At 48.8% G+C, this 21,566-nt stretch overlaps 3 non-coding genes across 3 annotated transcripts; 1 reads left to right on the top strand and 2 right to left on the bottom strand.

The window, feature by feature from the left end:
* Positions 1-3,326: 3,326 nt before the first annotated feature.
* Positions 3,327-3,408, bottom strand: TRNAL-AAG (transfer RNA leucine (anticodon AAG)). The gene has a single exon. It is a non-coding gene; the product is annotated as a tRNA-Leu (tRNA).
* A 3,316-nt stretch (positions 3,409-6,724) lies between these two features.
* Positions 6,725-6,797, bottom strand: TRNAV-CAC (transfer RNA valine (anticodon CAC)). Its single transcript has one exon. It is a non-coding gene; the product is annotated as a tRNA-Val (tRNA).
* A 13,972-nt stretch (positions 6,798-20,769) lies between these two features.
* Positions 20,770-20,852, top strand: TRNAL-UAA (transfer RNA leucine (anticodon UAA)). Its single transcript has one exon. It is a non-coding gene; the product is annotated as a tRNA-Leu (tRNA).
* Positions 20,853-21,566: the final 714 nt, after the last annotated feature.

Genomic DNA, 21,566 nt, shown 5'->3' with positions numbered 1-21,566 from the left:
TATTTATCACTCGACAGAACGTTGGTTTTACTCAAATGTGCATTATCGCTTAAAAGCATCTACATTTTACCAAGGGAATCGTGTGCTCTCAAAATACAATAATGCTCCTCTTTTTTTGGTAGAATGGTCACCTCACTGTATGTCATCATAGACAGAGCATTTCAAGTCCTGGCCTTGCTTCTCTTTTTATATTTTGCAGTTTTATATAGCGCGAACTCGAGCCGAAGTTATCAAAGCGCTTTACATGAGTACCAGTTGCATTATAGCCTGATACATTCAAGGCAAGGGGAAATTAAGTGATTTGCCCAGCATCACAGTATGTTTGAGTGTTTCTGCTGAGACTCGAACCTGCTTCCCCTGCTTCAGAGTCGGCTCTTGCCGTTAAGCCACATCCTCTCCTGACAAACTATTTTGACCAGGGGTGTTCAATGTGGTATGTGAGGACTGATTCTACACCACATTCTAGGATGACCGCAGAATATGCTAAAGACTTCCATTAGGGTATTTATATTAAATTGAGACTTCAAAGAAAAGCTGAAGGGAGAAATTAGTGATAAAATCAGTTCGAGCGGATGTTTTCATCTTTCACATTGGCGCTTTTATAGCATTAATCTATATTAAGTGTATCACTGGGACTTTCCGCCTGCGACTGCAGCCGCCGCTGCCCCAGGGCTGGCTGCCTGTCTTGATGCGGTTCAGTGGCTTCATGATCACACATGTCTGGTTCCTGTCGGACAGCCTGTGGGCCACTTCTGTGTTCTGCGTGAGCAGTCCCTGTCACTTCTGCAGGCCAGCTGCTGCTGAGTCGCTGACACACTCCCGCTTTCTGCTTGGCGCCACCAGCCCTTCCTCTCCTTCTCCCCCCTCCTTCCAGGGACGACCACCGTCTCACACCCCATCCCCATATGCTCCTTCCCTCCCTCCCACTCGCTGGCTCCCCCGCCCTCCCACCAGGCTCTCAATGCTTGTTTTAAACCAAGGTAGCGGGGGCTCTTCAGCTTCTCCTTTGCCTAAAACTAACACATTCTATCAGTTGAATCAACTGAAGTGAGTGAGGGCTGAAATTCTGCAAATACACTGGATTGTTAAAAAGAACGGAAGTACCGTGTAGTCACTACGTGGAGTAATCTGGTCACCTTACTTCATAGCCTAAAACAGAGGTGTCGAGCCTTGGATGGGTCACGTCAGGGTTTCTGAATGACAGCAGGATATGTAAATGATTTTCATGTAAATGTAGGTAAATATATCTTATGCAGATATCTTTAAACTCGTGCTTCATGCTCTTGTGAAACAGTATTTCTTAAGATTATTTATCACTCGACAGAACGTTGGTTTTACTCAAATGTGCATTATCGCTTAAATGCATCTACATTTTCCCAAGGGAACCGTGCGCTCTCAAAATACAATAATGCTCCTCTTTTTTTTGTAGAATGGTCACCTCACTGTATGTCATCATAAACAGAGCATTTCAAGTCCTTGCCTTGCTTCTCTTTTTATATTTTGCAGTTTTATATAGCGCGAACTTGAGCCGAAGTTATCAGAGCGCTTTACATGAGTACCAGTTGCATTATAGCCTGATACATTCAAGGCAAGGGGAAATTAAGTGATTTGCGCAGAATCACAGTATGTTTGAGCGTCTCTGCTGAGACTCGAACCTGCTTCCGCTGCTTCAGAGTCGACTCTTTCCGTTAAGCCACATCCTCTCCTGACAAACTATTTTGACGAGGGGTGTTCAACGTGGTTGTGAGAACTGATTCCACACCACATTCTAGGATGACTGCAGATTATGCTAAAGACTTCCATTTAGGGTATTTATTTTAAATTGAGACTTCAAAGAAAAGCTGAAGGGAGAAAGTTGTGATAAAATCAGTTCGAGTGGATGATTTCATCTTTCACATTGGCCCTTTTACAGCATTACTCGTGCTTCATGCTCTTGTGAAACAGTATTTCTTAAGATTATTTATCACTCGACAGAACGTTGGTTTTACTCAAATGTGCATTATCGCTTAAAAGCATCTACATTTTCCCAAGGGAACCGCCCTCACTCTATCTATCGCCCTCACTCTATCTATCTATCTATCTATCTATCTATCTATCTATCTATCTATCTATCTATCTATCTATCTATCTATCTATCTATCTATCTATCGCCCTCACTCTATCGATCGCCATCAATCTATCTATCTGTCTATATATCTATCGCACTCACTCTTATCTATCGCATCACCACAGCATCACTCAGCACCACCACAGTATCACTCAGCACCACCACAGAATCACTATGCGCTACCACAGCATCACTGAACACCACAGCATCACTCGTCGCCACCACATCCGCGCAACCATCCAACAATACTGGGTCAAATATGTTCTCTCAATGTTACAAGCTTTATTACAAATGTCACAAAAAGATGTTAATATTTCACTTCTGTTCTTAGATTTTCGTAACAATAAAATACACTGAACATAATCTTCACAAAAGTTATTTACAAAAGTTTAAGCTATTGCCATTATGACTTACAATAACTTTTATTTAAGTATTATTATTGAAAAAAACTTAAAAGCCATTGTTATTTGAAATATCAATACATCTAAGTCACATAAATAAAACACATATTGCATTACAAATGCTATAGGGTTCACATTTGTGAAAGTTATAACTATTGGCATTGTAAATGACAAAGCTATTAATTTCGCTATTTTCAAATCCAACACATACATAAACAAATGTGTTATTTACAACACCAATAGCTCAATCTTTCCTAATGCGAGACCTATTGCATTGCAAATGCTTGTTTTATTTGTACAGATAGCACACTGTCTGGCAAATATTTCCTCGTATTAGTACCAGTTTATCACCCAAGAACAGCCATCGGAAATTGAAAGATTGAACCTTTGGAAGGGCCCTCCATTGCGGAAGAACTTGTGTCACCGCGTTTGCCGTAACTTTTGATCCATTTGAGCTAGAAACTATTTAGTTTGTCTAAATCTGCAAATTAGGCAGCAGATGATGTGGCAGATGCTACAAAGGCAAAACATGTAGTTAGACCTCTAAAGAGAGTTTTCTTTTGCTACAAGTCCAATTTTAAGCTCTTTGATCTGTGGCTTGTTTTCTAACAGGCTGGCTGTAAAGCCTCCAGGCTTCTTCTTGCTGGCTGATCGGCAGCCTTTCATTAACAAGCGGAATATACGGAACATATATAGAATAGCTAGCTGCTGGCCACAACGTATATGAATATAATTAGGAGATAGTCACCGACAGCAAAAGCGCTTTGTGGAGCCCCTGGGGGAATTGCTCTTATCCGTCATAGAAAGAAAAACACTGCTGGCAGCGGTGGGATTCGAACCCACGCCTCCAGAGAGACTGGAGCCTTAATCCAGCGCCTTAGACCGCTCGGCCACGCTACCTTCCTGCACTGGGAACACAGCTGCGTATCTAGTGTATATTGATTCACAGGCAGTGAGCCACACTTGTATTTATAGGTAACACCCCTCTCTGGCAGGGCCGGCCTTAGGCATGTGCAAGCTGTGCATCTGCACAGGGCCACCAAACCCCAGGGGCCACCACGCCAATATATATCCTTAATATAATAATCCTCTGAGGATGGATACATATTTGCGTGGCGGCCCCTGGCAGGAATTTGGTGGCCTCCGGTTCTGTTCCACTTCCAAACACCCTGACCCCCCCCCTCTTCACTCGCCTCGGCGCTCTGCCCCGCCCGGACCCCCTCTTCCGGGGCCGCCTACCTACGCTCCCTGCCCAGGGCCACCATGAGCCTAGAGCCGCCCCTGTCTCTGGAGAGCTGCAGCGGTGGGGAGAACAACAAAGGTAACATGGAGACTATGGATGCCCTGTTCTGGGGGATGTTTAAAAATCCCTCAGGTTCTCAGGTGGACAGAATGACAGCCACGCATAGAAGAGGCGCGTGAAGCAGAGAACGAAGAGACAGGGTTATTGGAGCCTGGCTACAAATTAAAAGCATTGGCAAATCCAGTACATTTCAGTATTTAAAGAATACTAACGACATGTGGCAATAAAGGACCATATTGTCAGTGTAACTCGCTATGTATTTTTATATCACCTGGTCCATACATTGTTATTTCAATATTTCAGAGTGATTTAGAGCATTTGTTTAATATTCATGGTTTGTATGAGGTGTGGGTTTTTGGTGGGGATTACGTGCTAATATTTAGAATAAGTTTATAAAACAACGTGTATCATTATAAATCAAATTTTAAGTGCTGAGTGTATTGTAAGGAAATTTTAAAAAAAACACTGAAATATTCTATTCTTTTGAAGTATGTTGTTGACACTATAGAGTAGGTTTAGCAAGACATATATAAATATATAAAGGAAGAAAAATGCATTACATTCTGGGACAGTGTTTTGAAATAATAATCATATATTCTTTAGTTCTCTAACACTTCATTTGTATATGTGTCAATCCCCTCCCAGCATGCACTGCTTGTGCCCTCATATTAAAAACCCTCATGGCAGGTTGAATGACATGTTCTCTCCTTTCTGAAGTACAGTTTGGGTTCCGGCCTGGCCTCTGCACTGTCGAATGAGCACTGAACCTGTCTCTGATATTAGGAAAATACGTCAAGGCTAGGGTGTGGGAGGGCCTTCATATGGCCTTTATGGACCTCTCCTCTGCCTTTGACCTAGTAGATAAGAGGAAACTTTGGGAGTCGATGGAAGAGGTGGGAATTGGCCCTCCTCCCCTACAGGATCTTCTAAGATGCCTCCATTGGGACACAACTATGAAAGTGCATTATACTCACCCTGGGATAGGCCGCATTGGGTACTTTGGAGGCAGGCACAAATACATTCTTTTACAGACTCTAGTCAACTCCCAAAATCAGGTCAAGTTTCATCTCACAGCATGAAATAGGTTTATAGTATCTGTAGGATGATGCAAGTCTGGCTCCCGCCCTATTATGGCTAAGTGTATGGGGTACTCCTGAGACGAGTGTCTTCCGCAAGGTTTTAGAGGTCTGCCTTAACCTGAGGAATATGCCAGCTATTCCTTGGCTGGTACATGTTAAGACCCTTCGAGATCTGGGTTTGAGACACCTTCCAATACCCCAGGCAGGATTGACTCCTACACTAAGGAGTTGGTAAAACAAAGGTTCCTGCACACAGGGGGGAAACAAGAATGTTAAAGACCCTTGACGTGGTTTCTATTGTCCATTATGTGCCAATTTCAAACCCCCCAGATATGGAACCGCCCCTGTCTTGGATAGAGAACCCCGAGCTGAGATTTTATCTCACTCGTTTAAGAGTAAGTGCATTCCACTTTTTGGTTGCCTTTCCCCAGACAGGTACTCGCTTTGCCTCTCTTCCATGCTGCCCATGTGATATGGTCGCCACCCAATCTAAGAAGCACTTTATGCATTTTTGCAACCGGTACTGCACTTTAAGATCTCGTTTTTTATGCCCTATTTTACGTCACGTGAATTTTAACAGACACCAAGAAGGGTTGCACTTTTTAAAACGCCTAGATGTCCCTCAATATGTTTCTTGGTTATAAATGTTCTCTCCTGTGACTTAAAACTGATAAGGAAATATGCTTCGCGATCAGGATTACTAATTGACACACGCCTGGCTGTAATGTACATATTTTATTATTTTTCCTCTTTTTTCGGAGTTCTTCTTGAAATTTTGAAAATTGATCAAACACGCCACTTTCACTTGAATAATGTGTGACTTGTTAAAATTATTGTTTTCTATACCTCACTTCCCAAGTTAAAAATCTGCACTTTGCTCTTGAGTTCTATAGTATAATCAACACCATTATTAAAAAGAGAAAAATCTCCCATTTCGGTTGACTTTACTTCTCATTCACCTTTTCCTGCATTTTTTCGGGGTTTTTTCCCACACTTCACTCCTCTTGGTTGGGGTCACCATCTCCTGTCATTAATTGTATCTTTATTTATACACATTATTTCTATCTTTACAGCCTTGAGAAAGCCCTGGCGCAATACGCCACAGAGGGCGAAACAAATGTCTGTGATATGTGTTGGAATCTTTCAATAGCTGAGGATTCCGGATGGTCCATTAGGGGTTGTGATAAGCATCCTGTGGGTTCATTCTGAGGGAGGTCTCTTCGGTTTTAGGGGGGCTGCCACAGACCGATAACACCCAGCCCTGGGTTCATGGGTCACTGCCCCAGCAGGACCAGCCCTGGGTCCAAGGGTCAGAGTCTCAGCCGGGCCAGACCCTTTCTAGAATTAGCTTTGAATGTGACAAGTGCAGCTCAATGAAAGATTGTGATTGAGCACAGACACAAACAAACACTTAACAATCTCAGAATGTGATCAAGGGACAGCATAAGATCAAAGAGTTTCTGATAAAAATGGAACAATCGGTATAGGTTTATTTTAAATGACGCTATAAAATAAATATGTGGAATCTGAAATGAGGGTAACTTGGTGCCCAATTATTGTCACTGGTTGTGTCTACTCTAACACCTCTAGCATGGAGGTCTCTGTCTCGAGGGGGAGCAGGAGGCGTCTGCAGTGTCTGGTCATAGGGGGTCTTCTCACCCAAGTGTCATGTGTCGGGACATCATTCTCAAGGCGGCCAGTCACGATAGTGGCATTTAAACAAGAGTGGCACAGCCCGTGGCGAACTGAAAGCAGGGCTGCCAAGTGTCCTGTGTCTTGTGTAATTTGTTTTTATTTTCATTCTGGCATTAATTTTTACAATGTTAAGGAAAAATGTTTCCGCCCGGTTTCGAACCGGGGACCTTTCACGTGTGAGGCGAACGTGATAACCCCTACACTACGGAAACTCACTTGCTACTGATCGTCATTCTCTTTTTTTTAGAGTTGAGCACTGGTGACTGCACAATGGAAGTCCATGTGATGAAAACCGTACAACTTAGATTTGTTCTAAAGATACACTTATGGGCAGTGTTTTTCTGTCGAGATTTTAATCCCCACCGCTGTTGAAAGTTGCTGTGGGCTTCAATGTGCTGAAATTGTAAATGGTGTACACCCAAGAACCACACATACATGTTAAATGTATGTGTGTTTGCGGGGGCATTGGGGTGGGCTGTTTAATGCCTGCAGTCAGTCAATGACAGTCTGCCAGGAGGTACCCTGTCTTTGAGATCTCTGGCTCTGAAGCAATTAACACAAAGAGGAAAAAAAACAAGCACTGGCGTGCAAGAGAATGTGCATCTACACTGATTGTTCCCTGTTTTGTTGCGCGTGCATGTGAGGATGCGTCCGTGGTGGGGTGAATGGATAGGTAGATGTAAGACTGAAGGGAAGAGTGAATGATTGAAGACTTAATCAATTTATAGCTACATTAATCATTGGCAAGGGCTTTTGACATAAATACAGATTGACAGATACAAAAAGTGGTTTGGATCAGTCACGTGCAGCAATTGGTTACCTGAAGTGTCATTGGAACAGTATTATCAACTCAAGAAGGTAAATCTCCCTAGACAACTAGAATGTGAACATGGCTGCGAGCGTCCAGGTCCATGCAGCATGAGCTGCTCCAGTCCGGGTGTTTTTCCTTTAAATTCTGAGACATTAATGGGCAGATTTACAATATGTGACGCATCCCTGCATATCAGCAGGGATGCAGCCACCATTGATGCTCCACATTTAGAATGCGGCGCACCATGGGGCAAAAACGGCACAGATGCGTGACGCATCTGTGCCGTATAGGCTGCGCATTGCCGGAGTTGCGTCACAAGCACGACGCAGCCCCAGCAATGCTCTGAGGGCCCTATCTTGTAAATGTTGCATCAATCCTTACGCTTGCTTCAGGCAGGCGCAGGGTTTTGACGCAGCATGGGCCCAAAAGTAACTGAGTGAAATCTTGTAGATTTCACTCAGCCACTTTTAGGAGGCGTTCCTGTGCCGGAACGCCTCCTTCTGGCGCAGGGCTTGACAACGTGACGCATCTCCCAGATGCATCATTTTGTAAATATCCCACACCAAGGTGCATCTTTTGCGCCGCCGCTGCATCACAAAAGTGACACAACGGTGGCGTAAAATTGGCACAAGGGGCTTGTAAATCTGCCCCTATGTCTCGGCTCTCTAATGAAGTTAACCAGACCAAAGTACCCAGAATTATTGAAAAGCAATCTCTGGACTGCAACAGGGAGCCTGGCATAGCCCTGGCACTCTTGTCAGGGCTGTACTGGTCGTTTCAGAACAGATTCTACAACCTTATAACATAGAGTGAAACCGCGCAAGAGGGGCCCGTGCTAACAGAAGCACAACACACTCACAGGGCAAGCAGCTGAGCGCCAGAATCACAGCCACAGCCACAGCCACAGACACAGACACAGACATCTGCGCTCCTTGATGAACACACGATGGAAGCTGTGTGCGCTTCCTATGCAGACACAGAGCTTCTGTGCAGTGCCACCAAGAGGGCATGTTCAACTGGAGACAAGGGCAGTGCCACCAAGAGGGCGTGCTCAGCTGGAGGCAGGGGCAGTGCCACCAAGAGGGCGTGTTTAGCTGGAGACAAGGGCAGTGCCACCAAGAGGGCGTGTTTAGCTGGAGACAGGGGCATTAACCAGGAACCATTGAGACAATACAGAGTGTTGTGGCCAGAGGTGAAGGTGAGAGGGAGCAGCTCGTGCTCAGGGCGAGCACCCCATGGGTAGACTAGTGCAGTGCGAGTTCATTGACAAAGGTTTATGTCTTTGTCAATAGACAACTGTGGCTGCTTGTGTTATCAAAGTCAACATGTTTTATGTTGTTTATTGACGTCTGTCTACAGCAGCAATCTACCTCTCCATGTCTCCACCGTGCAATCCCACCACTCTCTGTGCACTCAGGAAGAGCACCCTCTCCAATCTGCACACAACCACAAGCACTCTCTCCCACTCCTCTGTCACGTGCTAGCCCTGCCCATGTGCCTTATGGAGAGGCCCTGTGAGGTACAATATGAAGCACTGTATTTTTGGAAGCCATCCTCTAACTTATTAGGGTGGGGTCCAGGGCTCGAGTCGGGGTACCGCGCGGATGGACGGCGTCCCCCCACTTATTTTACCGGGAGCTCGATAACTGGAGCAAATGGAGCCACACATTCACTCTTTGGCCTCTCTGGAGCGAGATCAGAGCTCATTCAGATCGCTGCTCACGAGCTGGCTTCTCTGATGCAATCGCATCTAATGGGTGAGCGAGTGGAGGCAATGAGTATGATGGTGCAAGCCACCTTTCATGACGTCACTTCCTGTCGTGAAAGCAGCGTCCCCCCACTTCTTTTTTTAGGTCTTGTGCCCTGGTGGGGTCAGTCATCACAGCCCCAGCCTCTGTCTGCACCCACTCCCCTAGTGTTAGGAGTTCAAGTAAGCTGTTCCTCTGCCCTGTTTGCTTGTTAAAAGAGGCGGGCTCGCCTGGTGTGCGACAAACACTTAGGGGCACAGGCATCAAAGGAAATTGCATTCGTAAATGGTGCGAATCGCAAAATTCGGCCGTTTGCAAATTCAATTCCCATTTTTGGGATGCATTAACATTTTTGTAATTTTCGCTATTTAAGAAATCGCAAAATTGCGATTTCTTAAATTGAGATTGCATTTAAGGAATCTCAAATTGAGTTCCAATTTATGCAATCAAAGCCTTTTCTGCATCAAGGGAGAGAGCTACCGCATCCTCCAGCAGATCTTTTGCTGTCCACAGGATATTGGCTAGTGTGCAGAGTTGTTTTCTAAAAGATCGACCTGAAACAAAATTGACCTGCTCATGGTGGAAGAGAGAAGGCATGACTTTCTTTAGGCGTGCAGCGAGGACACTGGCCAATATTTTAATATATCCGTTTAGAAGGGTGAAGGGACAGTAACTGCCACATAGGAGCAGATATCTCCCCAGATTACTGCCCTGTTGGAAATAGAACCCAAAGAAGCGGTTCTATCGGCTTTCTGTAGGGCGGGACGTAGGGTGTCAAGGGCTTCTTCCCCGGTCCACTTGTAATATTTAGCATGGAAGCCGCCCTCGCCCGTTGCTTTATGAAAGGGCAGATTGGCAATGGCTGCCTGCATTTCATCCCTACTAATGTCACCCTCAAGGATTTCTCTGCCTTTGTCTGCTAGGCAGAGTAGAGCAATCCCCTAGCGATATGCGGGGATACGTTCCATGGGGGCCGGTGCTTCCAGTGTGTAAAGATGCGTGTAGAAGGAGGCGAACTCACTAACTACCCTTTATCTGCGACTGGGCAATTAATTCTCAAGACTTTTGTGACTAGCGACACTCTTTCTGGGTAAACAGTATAGCGCTACAACATAGAAACTTATGATTCCTTTATCTTTTTTGTATAGCGCTATACTTTCAAATCAACACTACCAGTGGGATACGACCACCTATCAGATGAGAGACTTTACCATACACTCCTTCCGATCACTTTTTCAACAGCATCGACTGTATCATAATCATACAGAATACCCAGTGGTAAGAATAAGAAAAAGATTGTCTTGCTGCCCAACTTCCGTCTTAGTCCTACATGCATTTTCTTCTTTTAGAAGCCTCCTTAAGAGTTCCCTTTTTCTTTTTTCGTCCTTACCTTATGTAGCCAGAAACTGAGCCTTTAAAGACCCAGACTTACTCCAACCACACATTGGATTTGGAGTGGAAGGTAATACCGGTTATCCTTAGATTAAAAGATTTTTGCATGGACTGTGCTCTCTGGATCTTTACCCTCTATAGGCACTTTTATTACCACCACGTCATGAGGCCACACAAATACCTCTTCACTTATGTATTTTGATTAAATATTTCTGACATCTCACGTTTTACTCACCACTACCACTGACACCCTCTAATTTTAGGACCACTGTGTACGAGTGATTTATGACCACACACAGGTCTTTTAATTCCATCTCACTCACTACGTGCACATTAGCACCATAGACCAATCACTTGCCCGAATATGCAAGTATTTTCATTAAATCTCACCAACCGTGTGCGAATCACACGCACGTCACTACTGCATGTTGGTTGCACAATTGTCACCATATGCAGCATCGAGTTAAACTTGATTACATAATGAAATGCTTACATTATTTTGTATTACCAGCCCTGAAGAGTCGTGTTGACTCAACCGTACACGACGAAACACGTGTCGGCGATTGATATTATTCTCAAGTCTGGAGAAAATTAAACATCTTGCTGTGACAAGAAGACTTACACCAAAGAACCTGCTTCTGCGCATTTTTTTGACTTTTGGTCATTGTACCTTGTTTTGACAACACACTTGTAGTTGCGAGAGCCTAATTCTGTTGAACTCACTAACTATATCTTGGGGTCTGGCAAGGATCTCCCCTGTCTCGGATTGTATGGCAGAGATGGCCAGTGCAGCTTCCCTTAGCCGTAGATGTTCCGCCAGAAGAAAACCAGCCTTTTCCCCTGCTCGTAGTGCCTCCGCTTAAGGCACTGGAGGACATATTCGGCTCTGGAGGTGAAGACGTTATTGAGAGCCATATGTGCCATCTCTAGGCGACGGTGGTTAGGCACTGAAGGTTGGGTGGGATAAGTACGAGTAAGGGAGGCAATTGGGGCTTCTAGTTCGCGTGTTAGAAAAACGCTTGTTTGTTGGCCGCAGCCGCATCTCTCATGAGAAGGCCACAAAGGGTCGCTTTTGCTTCTGCCCACAAGGTCCTGTGGGAGTCTACTGACTTCTTGTTGTCTACAAGATAAGTAGAGAAGTGGCCACATAGTAGGTCCTTACCCTGTGTGGGGCGGTATCTCTGAACATTCAGGCACCACTGCTTGCGGCCCGAGGATGCAAGGCCTACGTCGAGAGACAGCAGGACCGGGCAGAGGTCAGAGAGGGCAACTTCCAATATATAAGAGTTGTCTACAAGTGGCCCTGCCATATGGGATATGAGAAAGTAGTCCAGTCTAGATTGAGTCCCATTGACCAGGGATAGGAATTTGTATTCCTTGTCCGCAGGATGGCATAGGTGCCAGTGGTCCACCAGGAAAGGGTCTTGGACAATGTCGTTCAACAGTGCTCTATCACCGTCATTCCTCTTGTCTAAGGGCCCTGTCCTATCTAATACGTCATCGCGGATCAGGCTCCAGTCGCCTCCTATCACGTATCAGGCCGCTGCTGTCTCAACAAGCAGTCTGATCAGTTGGAGGAGGAAGGTGTCTCCTATTTTGAGTTTGGCAAAGGCATATCTTCTGTTGTTGTTGGACCATGGTTTTACAACTGTACCAGGTAGCAATTTGCAGAGGAGAATTGCAACTCTGCATTTCAATGGCTGGCCCCCCTCAGCAGGGTATTACTCTACCCACCCAGTTCCATCAAGTTTGTCGTACTCTAAGCTGTCTACATGCATTTCCTGTATAAGGGAAATGTCAACTTTCTTTGTTTGTAAATAAGACAGGACTTTTTTCCATTTTACCTAGTGTGTGAGACCATTGACATTCCACGAAAGGACGGGTATTGGTCAGTGCCATTAGTAATCTAGGGTGCTGGCTCAGGGCGCCTGTGCATGTGGGTGTTGCAAGGTGAGTGCAGGGTGGTCAGAGAGGGTTGGGGCTGTGAGGTAGCTGAAAGGAGAGGATAAGGGGGTGGGACATTGGGGGGCACATCAGAAGAAGAAGGGGAGAGGGATAGGAGACAGGAGAGGAGAACGGGGTTTAGGGTGGGACAGAGTGTAGAGGGGAAAAAGAGGAGAGGTGTGAGGAGGGAGGGGGGGGGGCGGTCTTTGCTAGACAGGGGGAATGTGGCCACATAGGCAGAGGTGCCGCTGACAGCTGCTCAAGGATACCAGATGCATACGACCAGGGGTAGCCAAAGGGATGGCAGGTAGCAATGTAGAGAGAAGGGGGTACGGAAGGCTGGTGGGAAGGTTGTCGCTCCACTCTGTTTACTGTGGGACAAGGCTTGTGGATCGATCGGGTCAGAGTGGGGACCCGTTCAGGTGGCAGCGATGGCAGTGCAGCCTGTGCGGTTGATGGGAGACTTGGAGTGGGGATTATCTCTCCGTGGAGATAGCGCAGAGGGTGGTGCTCCTGATCGGAACTTGTTGGGTCCGCTTGTGATGAAGAAGGGGGGTGAGTGAAGGCAGAGGAAGCCATAATGCCTAAGTTGGGCCATGTGTGGTTTGTCAGGTGGGGCTGGGGGAAAGGAGCGGAGCAGGGTGGAGAAACAGATGCCATGTCCCTGAAATAGATCCTGCAACGTGGGATGCGGCGGGTGCGATCTGGAACAGAACCATTCCCTGAGGTACAGCTGCACAAGCTGCCCCTCGACAGGTAGCATACAGCATACAGTGTGGGGAACTAGCTCGTGGAGGGGAGGGGGGTAGGGTTTTCAAAGTCTTGTGAGCCGTAATGTGTGGCGTGCATATTCAGTAACAAGTGGGATGTATACACATAATGGTTAAACAGTTAGACATTAATAAACAAATACCTGAGAATGAGTTACGGAACAGTCTATAAGTAAGAAAGCTTGTACTCAGCCACCTGGGTCCACTTCTGGCGTTCCAGACTCAGTGTTGTTAGCCTGCCCCAAGAACCAGGGTACACTGCCTTCAGGTCACCCTCCCCTCATTGGAAGTGGACTTCAGAGGGAATCGAGATATGTCTCTATCCTGTTCCTCAGTCAACGTGGTCAACGCCGTCAACGCCTGGATGGTCTGGGTTTGATGTCCCATGGAGCGCGTGGCCCATCAGGGTCCCAGTCCCTGTTTCAAGAGCCTCCTGAATTCCTTTGGGGTCCCCTGGAGGGGGCTGGAGACGCGGGGAACAATGGGCTTAGAGTGTCTCCAGGAGCCGAGGTGTAGGTTTCCATGTCCAGGAGCCATCCAGAAAGTGATGGAGGTCATCTGGATCGAAGAATTTCTTTGTGACTCCATCCCTTGTGACACGGAAGTGTGCCGGTTCAAAAAGGCCATATACGATGTCCATGTGGTGAAGGATGGGTCTCAGAGAGAGGAAGGCTTTGCATCAGCTGTTCGCTTCCTTGGAGAAAAAAGCGCCAATTCGGATCTCATGCCCTTCAAATATGTACTGACCATGAGTACAAGCTGTTGTCAGGGCTCGAGTCGGGGTACCACGAGGGTGGACGGCGTCCCCCCACTTATTTTACAGGGGGGACGCCATCCCCCTGCCGAACAGCTGAACTTCACTCTTTGGCCTCTCAGGGAGGAGGACCTCGGAACCTTTTATGACGTCACTTCCTGTCGTGACGTCACTTCCGGTGACAGCGTCCCCTCACTTCTTTATTTACGACTTGTGCCCTGGCTGTTGTAATAAGTTGGCGTGCATCTTCGTGGCATAAGAAGTAAACTGTAAGAGGCCGTGCTCGAGTAGAAGTCTCATGTTGGAGTGGACCAATGCGGTGAGCCCTGTGCATCTCCAGGGCGGATCGAAGTTTAAGCCCATGAGTTTTGGAAGCGTGTCCATCAGAAAGGATTTGGCATCTGGACCCTCCACATTTCCGAAGAAGCGGACATTGTCTCTGTGACTTTTGTCTTCCAAATCAATGACTTTGCTACAAAGATATATGAGTTACTGGTCTCTCTCTGGTATCACATTTATTCTCGCTTTGATTGATCAGACACGCTGGGCTAGATCCTCCACATGCACATAGAACCTGCTATGTCCGACCTTATGGGCTTAGTCTTAGTGGCCAGGGTGGAGATGGTGGTCTCCATGCCCCCAGTCTGCCACCCAAGGCCGATATTTCTAGCAGGATGCGCTCCATGGTGGCATCCGGAGAGGCGGCCATGCGGGGAGAGGGGGGTCGGGTTCCAGGAGGACTGTGTTCTTGGTGCCGTTTAATAGCCAGCCCTGGTTGAGTGCCTCAGTGAAGAGAAGTTGTCGCGCTGGCTTCCTAGTCAACTTGCCAGAAGGCATCCCCTGACTGACCACGAGGGCCATGGAGCGTGCTGGTGTTTGGAGATGCTGCAACCTTCTTCCTGATGATGGTGGAGGGTGGGCAGGCACAGAGCGAATCCCAGCACGAAGTAGATGCGAGCTCCTGCCTAATGTGCTGATGATTTATTGACCACGGACGGTCCTCCCTGTCCGGTAGCCGGGTAGAGGCTGAGCAGGTGGGACGCAGGAGTTGCCCTAAGCTGATCGGGTCTCACCTGCACACCAGCCCCCGGTGGTTCACAGCCAGGACTAAGTAGAGCAACAGGGAATACCACGGGCCATCAGGATGAGTCAAAGCATGTAGAGGTTTGGGGGGGGGCTCCTGTCAGGGACCCGTAGGCACAGCCAGGCAAGAGCTGTGGGGAATTGTTGAGGTAAGTTTTGTGCCCCTATGGTTTATGAGAGGGTAAACGGAAGGCGGTTTGCAGTGCCACTCTAAACACCCCTACGGTGCAGGGTGGTGGTCAGGCGCGCAACACCCATTGGGCTCACGGGGCTTCAGCCCCCCCATTGTGTGTGTCAGCCCGGGCTGACACGTCTTCGCGGGCAGGCGAGCATCTTAATTGCAGCTGCACCCAAGTACTTAACAAGTCTTTAAAAGACCATTAATTGTAAATGAGGCTTTTGTTGTGTGTTCACCCATTCTTACAGCCACTGTCTGTGGTTAGAAGAATTAGCCCCCCCCCGAAATATTTTTCAGCCCCCCCCTCGAAATTTTGCTTAGTTGCCCGCCTGGTGGTGATGGAGCCACTACCAGCTGAGGCATTGTAGGTCAGTGTTCCGGGCTAGGATATACCTACCCTGGTGAAGAGTATGGAGACAGCCCTGCATTGAGGCCTGGTGAGTACAGTCCCCATGAGTATCTGTTGTCCAGGGGTAAAGTTGTCTGCACGGTAGGCCCTTCCGTCTGTGGTGGGACTACAGCTTGCGCCAGTCCCCCTAGGGGGCTATCTCGGTGTGGGCAGGCGTATGGGTCCGCTGGTGGAGTTGTGGGCCAGTAGTGTGAGGGCGGAGGTTAGGCCTGTGGCCCCAGTGTGGATCGCTATTGGTAGTCGCAGGTGGGGGGCTCTCACTGCCACTCCGCCTGCCCTGCATCGGCTCCCTGCTGAGGACGTGGCTACTTGGCTGTCCCGCCGAGGGTGTCTCCTGTGCCTGTCTCAGCTCCCCTGGTTCCAGTTGGTCGGGTCACTGGTCTGCATCCGCACACTCCTGTGTCCTCCCCTTCGCCTCCTGGCTCCTTTGAATGCTGCCATTGGGCCAATGACCTGGGTCACGGTGGAGGGCGTTTCACCCTCGCGGAGGGTCGTAGAGTGTAGGTTGCAGGATTTTGCCTCCGTGGCTCAGCTCTATGGCAGTCCGGTCGGGGGGAGGCTAGGGTACCATGCCCCCCTCCAGGTCGCCGCCGCCAGTAGGCGCCAGTCCACGACCGAACGACCGCCCCCCACCACCACCCTCCGCGCCTGGACTCCGATCAGCACCGAAGACACCGTCCGCACGATGAACTCCATCCACTCCGGATCTCCGACTGACCCCTGCCCTCACCACGTCTTCAACAAGGCCGACGCTGTCATCGCACCCCACCTGCGGGACATCATCAACACCTCCTTCGACACCGCTACCTTCCCGGAGAGCTGGAAGCACGCCGAACTCAGCACTCTACTCAAGAAGCCATCGGCTGACCCCACCGACCTCAAAAACTACCGCCCCATCTCGCTGCTCCCGTTTCCTGCAAAAGTCATCGAGAAGACCGTCAACAAGCAGCTGGCCGCCTTCCTCGAGACGAACGGATCCCTCGACCCCTCGCAGTCTGGCTTCCGGGCCAACCACAGCACCGAGACCGCCCTGATCGCTGTCACCGATGACATCCGAGCGCTGCTCGACAACGGAGAAACAGCGGCCCTCATCCTCCTTGACCTCTCTGCGGCCTTCGACACTGTCTGCCATCGTACCCTAGTACAATGCCTCAGCAACGTCGGAGTCCAGGAGAAGGCACTGGAGTGGATCATCTCCTTCCTCGCCGGAAGGACACAGAGAGTCCGCCTCCCTCCGTTCAGATCTGAAGCCACCGAAGTCATCTGCGGCGTCCCTCAACACTCCTCGCCCAGTCCAACCCTCTTCAACATCTACATGAGCCCCCTCGCAGACATCGCACGCCAGCACAACCTCAACATCATCTCCTACGCCGACGACACCCAGCTGATCCTCTCCCTTACCAACAACCCCGCCACCGCCAGAGCCAACCTTCACGAAGGGATGAAAGAGGTAGCCGAATGGATGAAGAACAGCCGCCTGAAACTGAACTCAGATAAGACGGAAGTCCTCATCCTGGGATCCTCACCCGCCACTTGGGACGACTCCTGGTGGCCCCCCGCCCTAGGCAGCGCACCCAAACCAACAGACCACGCACGCAACCTGGGCTTCATCCTGGACTCCTCCCTCTCCATGACCAGACAAGTCAACGCCGTCTCCTCGTAGTGCTTCAACATCCTGCGCATGCTACGTAAGATCTTCCGGTGGATCCCCACCAAGACCAGGAAGACGGTCACCCAGGCCCTCGTCACCAGCCGTCTGGACTACAGCAACACCCTCTACGCCGGAACCACCGCCAAACTCCAGAAGAGACTCCAGCAGATCCAGAACGCCTCAGCACGACTCATCCTGGACATCCCCCGTCGCAGCCACATCTCCGGACACCTGAGAGACCTGCACTGGCTCCCGGTCAACAAGAGAATCGCCTTCCGTCTCCTCACCCACGCACACAAAGCCCTACACAGCCAAGGCCCAGGATACCTCAACAGCCGCATCAACTTCTACGCTCCCAAACGCCAGCTTCGATCGACCAGCCACGCCCTCGCTGCCGTCCCCCGCATCCATAGAGCCACCACAGGGGGACGGTCCTTCTCCTACCTCGCCGCCAAGACATGGAACTCCCTCCCCACCCACCTCCGCCTGACCCAGGACCACCTCGCCTTCAGGAAGCAACTCAAGACCTTGTTGTTCGAGCAGTAGCTGATCCCCCTCCCCCAGCGCCTTGAGACCCTCTGGGTAAGTAGTGCGCTATATAAATGCGATGATTGATTGATTGATTGAGTCTCCTCTGGGCATTTGGACAGATTGAGGGCCTTACCAGAAACCGCAGTAATCCACGTTGTTGTAGGCCCCAATCTCGGGCCGCACTCCGGTGAGTCTTTTTGCATATTCCCCAGACTCGGCAAGGATAGTTTCTGGGTCCAAAGCTATTGTCTCCTATGCCGATGACACCCAGCTGATTCTCTCCCTCACCGATGAACCCACAACTGCCAAGAGCAACTTCTGCATTGGGATGAAGGCAGTCGCCACCTGGATTAAGGACAGCTGCCTCAAGTTTAACTCAGACAAGACCGAAGTCCTCATCCTTGGCTCCTCTAGCTGGGATGACTCTTGGTGGCCCACAGCACTCAGAATCCCCCCAAAAACACGGGCTACGCATGAAACCGTGGCATCATCCTGGACTCCTCGCTCTCAATGAATCGCCAAATCAACAACGTTTCATCTTCGTGCTTCCAGATGCTCCAGCTCCTCCGTAAGATCTTCAAGTGGATCCCTGCCAAGTCCAGGAAAATAGTCACCCATGCGCTCGTCATCAGCAAACTCGACTACGGCAACTCACTCTAGGCCAACACCAACCAGAAACTTCAAAAAAACTACATACCATCCAGAATGCATCGGCCACCTGAGAGACCTTCACTAGCTACAGGCGCGCAACGCCCATTGGACTCAAAGACTCAAAGGGCTTCAGCCCCCCCCTGTCATGTGTGTCAGTCCGGGGTGAGACAGCTTCCCGGGCACACACACAGACAGTTTTAATGCTGGTGTGGCTGGCTGGTCTGGCGTCCGTCTTATTAGAGCAGCACCCGAGTACTTCACTGGTCATTAAAAGACCATTTACTTGTTAATGAGGCTTTGTTGTTTTTCACCCCTCCATAGAGCCCCTGCATCTCCACCCTGCCTATTGCTGGAAGAATTAGCCCCCACCCCCCGGACATTTTTATCAGCCCCCCCTGAAAACTGGCTGTAGTTGTGCCTCTGACTAGATACCTGTCAACAAAAGAATCACCTTCAAGGTCCCCACGCATGCTTGCATAGCTCTCCACAACGTCGGGCCTGCATTCCTCAATCATCGCCTCTCCTTCTACATTCCCACCAGACATCTACGCTCCACCCAACTAGCCCGGCCACCATTCCATGGATCTGCAAGACCACGGCTGGAGAAAGATCTTTCTCTTACCTCACTGCGAAGGCTGAGGTCTCCCTGCCTCTGCACCTCAGGCAATCACCATCGCTGCCGCAATTCAGGGAAGACCTCAAGACCTGGCTCTTCGACTGAACCGCAGACCTCCCTCGCCCCACCCAGTGCCTAGAAACCCTCACGGGTGAGGAGTTGCGCTTTAAAAAGATCACTGATGATTGATTGATTGAAGAGATCAGCACAGGGATTGGTCTGAGTAGGCTTGTTTAACGCTCGCTTAGGCACAGGGAGTCTGTGCTATTTCTACAACGCGCCTATGCAATACAGCTGGGTTGGAGAAACCTAACTGCGCATGTCTGTTTGGCTGACCTGAGACGGCTGACCAAACCAGCAAGTTCCCTTAGCAGTGCATGTCACTCCGCCCAATCTGCCATGGCCCGTCCCGCCCTCCCTGCACATGCTGGCTCATCCAGCAGCTGAAAAATTAAAGAGTAATAAAATATTGCTTTCTTTTTCCGCTGCTGGCTCCGAGCCAGTGGGCGACTCTCCTTCGCCATTACGTAGGAGCCACCGCTGCTTGCCCCCATGGACTCTTTCTACTCCTGGCATCTTGCAATGAGGAGTCGGCTCAAACATTGTTTGCCAGGGTGGCGTTTTTTTCCTGTCTGGCCCCGCACATTTCATCAAAAAAATGTATTGTTCTGACTGCTAACAGTGATTTCACTGGTAAACCTTGCTTCTCCAGCATACAGTAAAAATGTGTGAGTCACTGGGGGTGAGACAGACTCCAGGCACCTTACTCCCCTGCGCTCCCTCTGTTCCCCCAGGGCTCAGGCCTGATTACAAGTGCCAACGACAAGTGCTTGTTGTTTTGCTCCTGGTTATTACCGTTTGCGATGAAGAGGGCACCCTTCCTTACATGCTGGCAGGACAGGCCTGCAGCATTAACAAGGGAAAATTATGGCATCTGAAAAATTCTGAACCCTCTGGTGTCGGAGTTTTATCGAATGCAATAATCATCACATCCAACAGGGGGTGCTACCAACCAGGGGCTTCGATGGGGCGCGCTTCAGTGGAAGCACTAGAGAGGGACCTTGTTTGCACCTGGAAGTAGAGGACTGTAGTAAAAATGTCCAGCTTTTTAACACCTTCGCTGTGGCGGCTATTCCGCCGCAATGCTAAGGGGGGGGGGGGCGCGCGGCGCGCCCATGCTGGTGAAGGAACCGCTCCGTTACCAGCCTCGGTTGAGCTGTGCTCATGACGGAGCGGTTCCGTCATGGTCCCCCCGCTCAATGGAACGCCCAGCGCAGGCGTGGAATCCGCCGCGCACAGACGCGTCGGGCGGGCCTGACGGAAGTGCTCCGTCATCAGCACAGCGCTACCGCGGCTGATGATGGAGCGGTTCCGTCATCAGCACGGAAGGGGTTAAGGCTCGCTGTTGGACGTCGTCATGCAACGAGGCTCACAGTAACCGCTGCTCAGTGACTGTTTACAATTCTTTTTTATTTTGTGAAATGGCTGTTGTCTCGTAATCCCCATCCGCTTGGATTTACTAGAAAATTACCATGTGTGAGAACTGTTTCTTCTTTACTCTACACTCATTACAACAATATACCTCAATGTATTCACCTAGCAGTGTAAAAGTTTTTGAAACAATTGACAGAAGTGCACAATAATATACCAGGATGGCCGAGTGGTTAAGGCGTTGGACTTAAGATCCAATGGACATGTGTCCGCGTGAGTTCGAACCCCACTTCTGGTAGAGATTTTATCGTTTCTGAATATAAATTTTACTTGTTACTCATTGTCCATAGGACCTGCGAAATTATAGAAGGATTACTTATTTTCTTTGAAATCATCACTTTTAGGTTATCTGTGATTTTTTGTTTGTGCGGAATCAAAGCGCAACGCCCTGTGGTGTCTGTGGACGAAGAACGCCTTCAAGATCAGGTTTCTTTTTTCTCAACAGGACGTTTACACTTCTAAAGCATGGTTTGGCAGCCATTAAAGATTGTAACCAATTGGAAATACCGCGTTAAATTATAAAAGCACGCTGTCAAACATTCTATGAAAAACAATCATGAGTGAAAAAGAAAAAAAAACATTAGCTCACAGATGAAAGAATTTGGAGCCACATGAACGGGGAATGACCTTTAAAAAAATAAAAGAAATGTAAGAACAAAGTCCTCGCTAAATATTTTTATTGTGCACGTCAGTAACAGTATCTACATCTCTTCAGAGCACATTTATTTAAGTATTTTAAACCATAAACTTTCCATAAACTCGATGCGCATCAGCTTCAGAGCAGCTCTTACCGGTTCTTTCATCAAGTATTTGATGCCAGTGTGCGCACCGATGAGTAAAACATCCCGAAAAAAAATTTGAGGGCCAGATGTCAATACTCTTTCTCTGATTCTTGTTTGAAAACATAATCAAACAAGCATTGGAAATGCAATAGGTCTCGCAGCATTAGAGT

This window comes from Lissotriton vulgaris, chromosome 1_1 (genome assembly GCF_964263255.1).
Source record: "Lissotriton vulgaris chromosome 1_1, aLisVul1.2, whole genome shotgun sequence".
NCBI lineage: Eukaryota > Metazoa > Chordata > Amphibia > Caudata > Salamandridae > Lissotriton > Lissotriton vulgaris.
The sequence above is the reverse complement of the archived record's forward strand: the minus strand, read 5'-3'. Positions and strand labels throughout refer to the sequence as shown.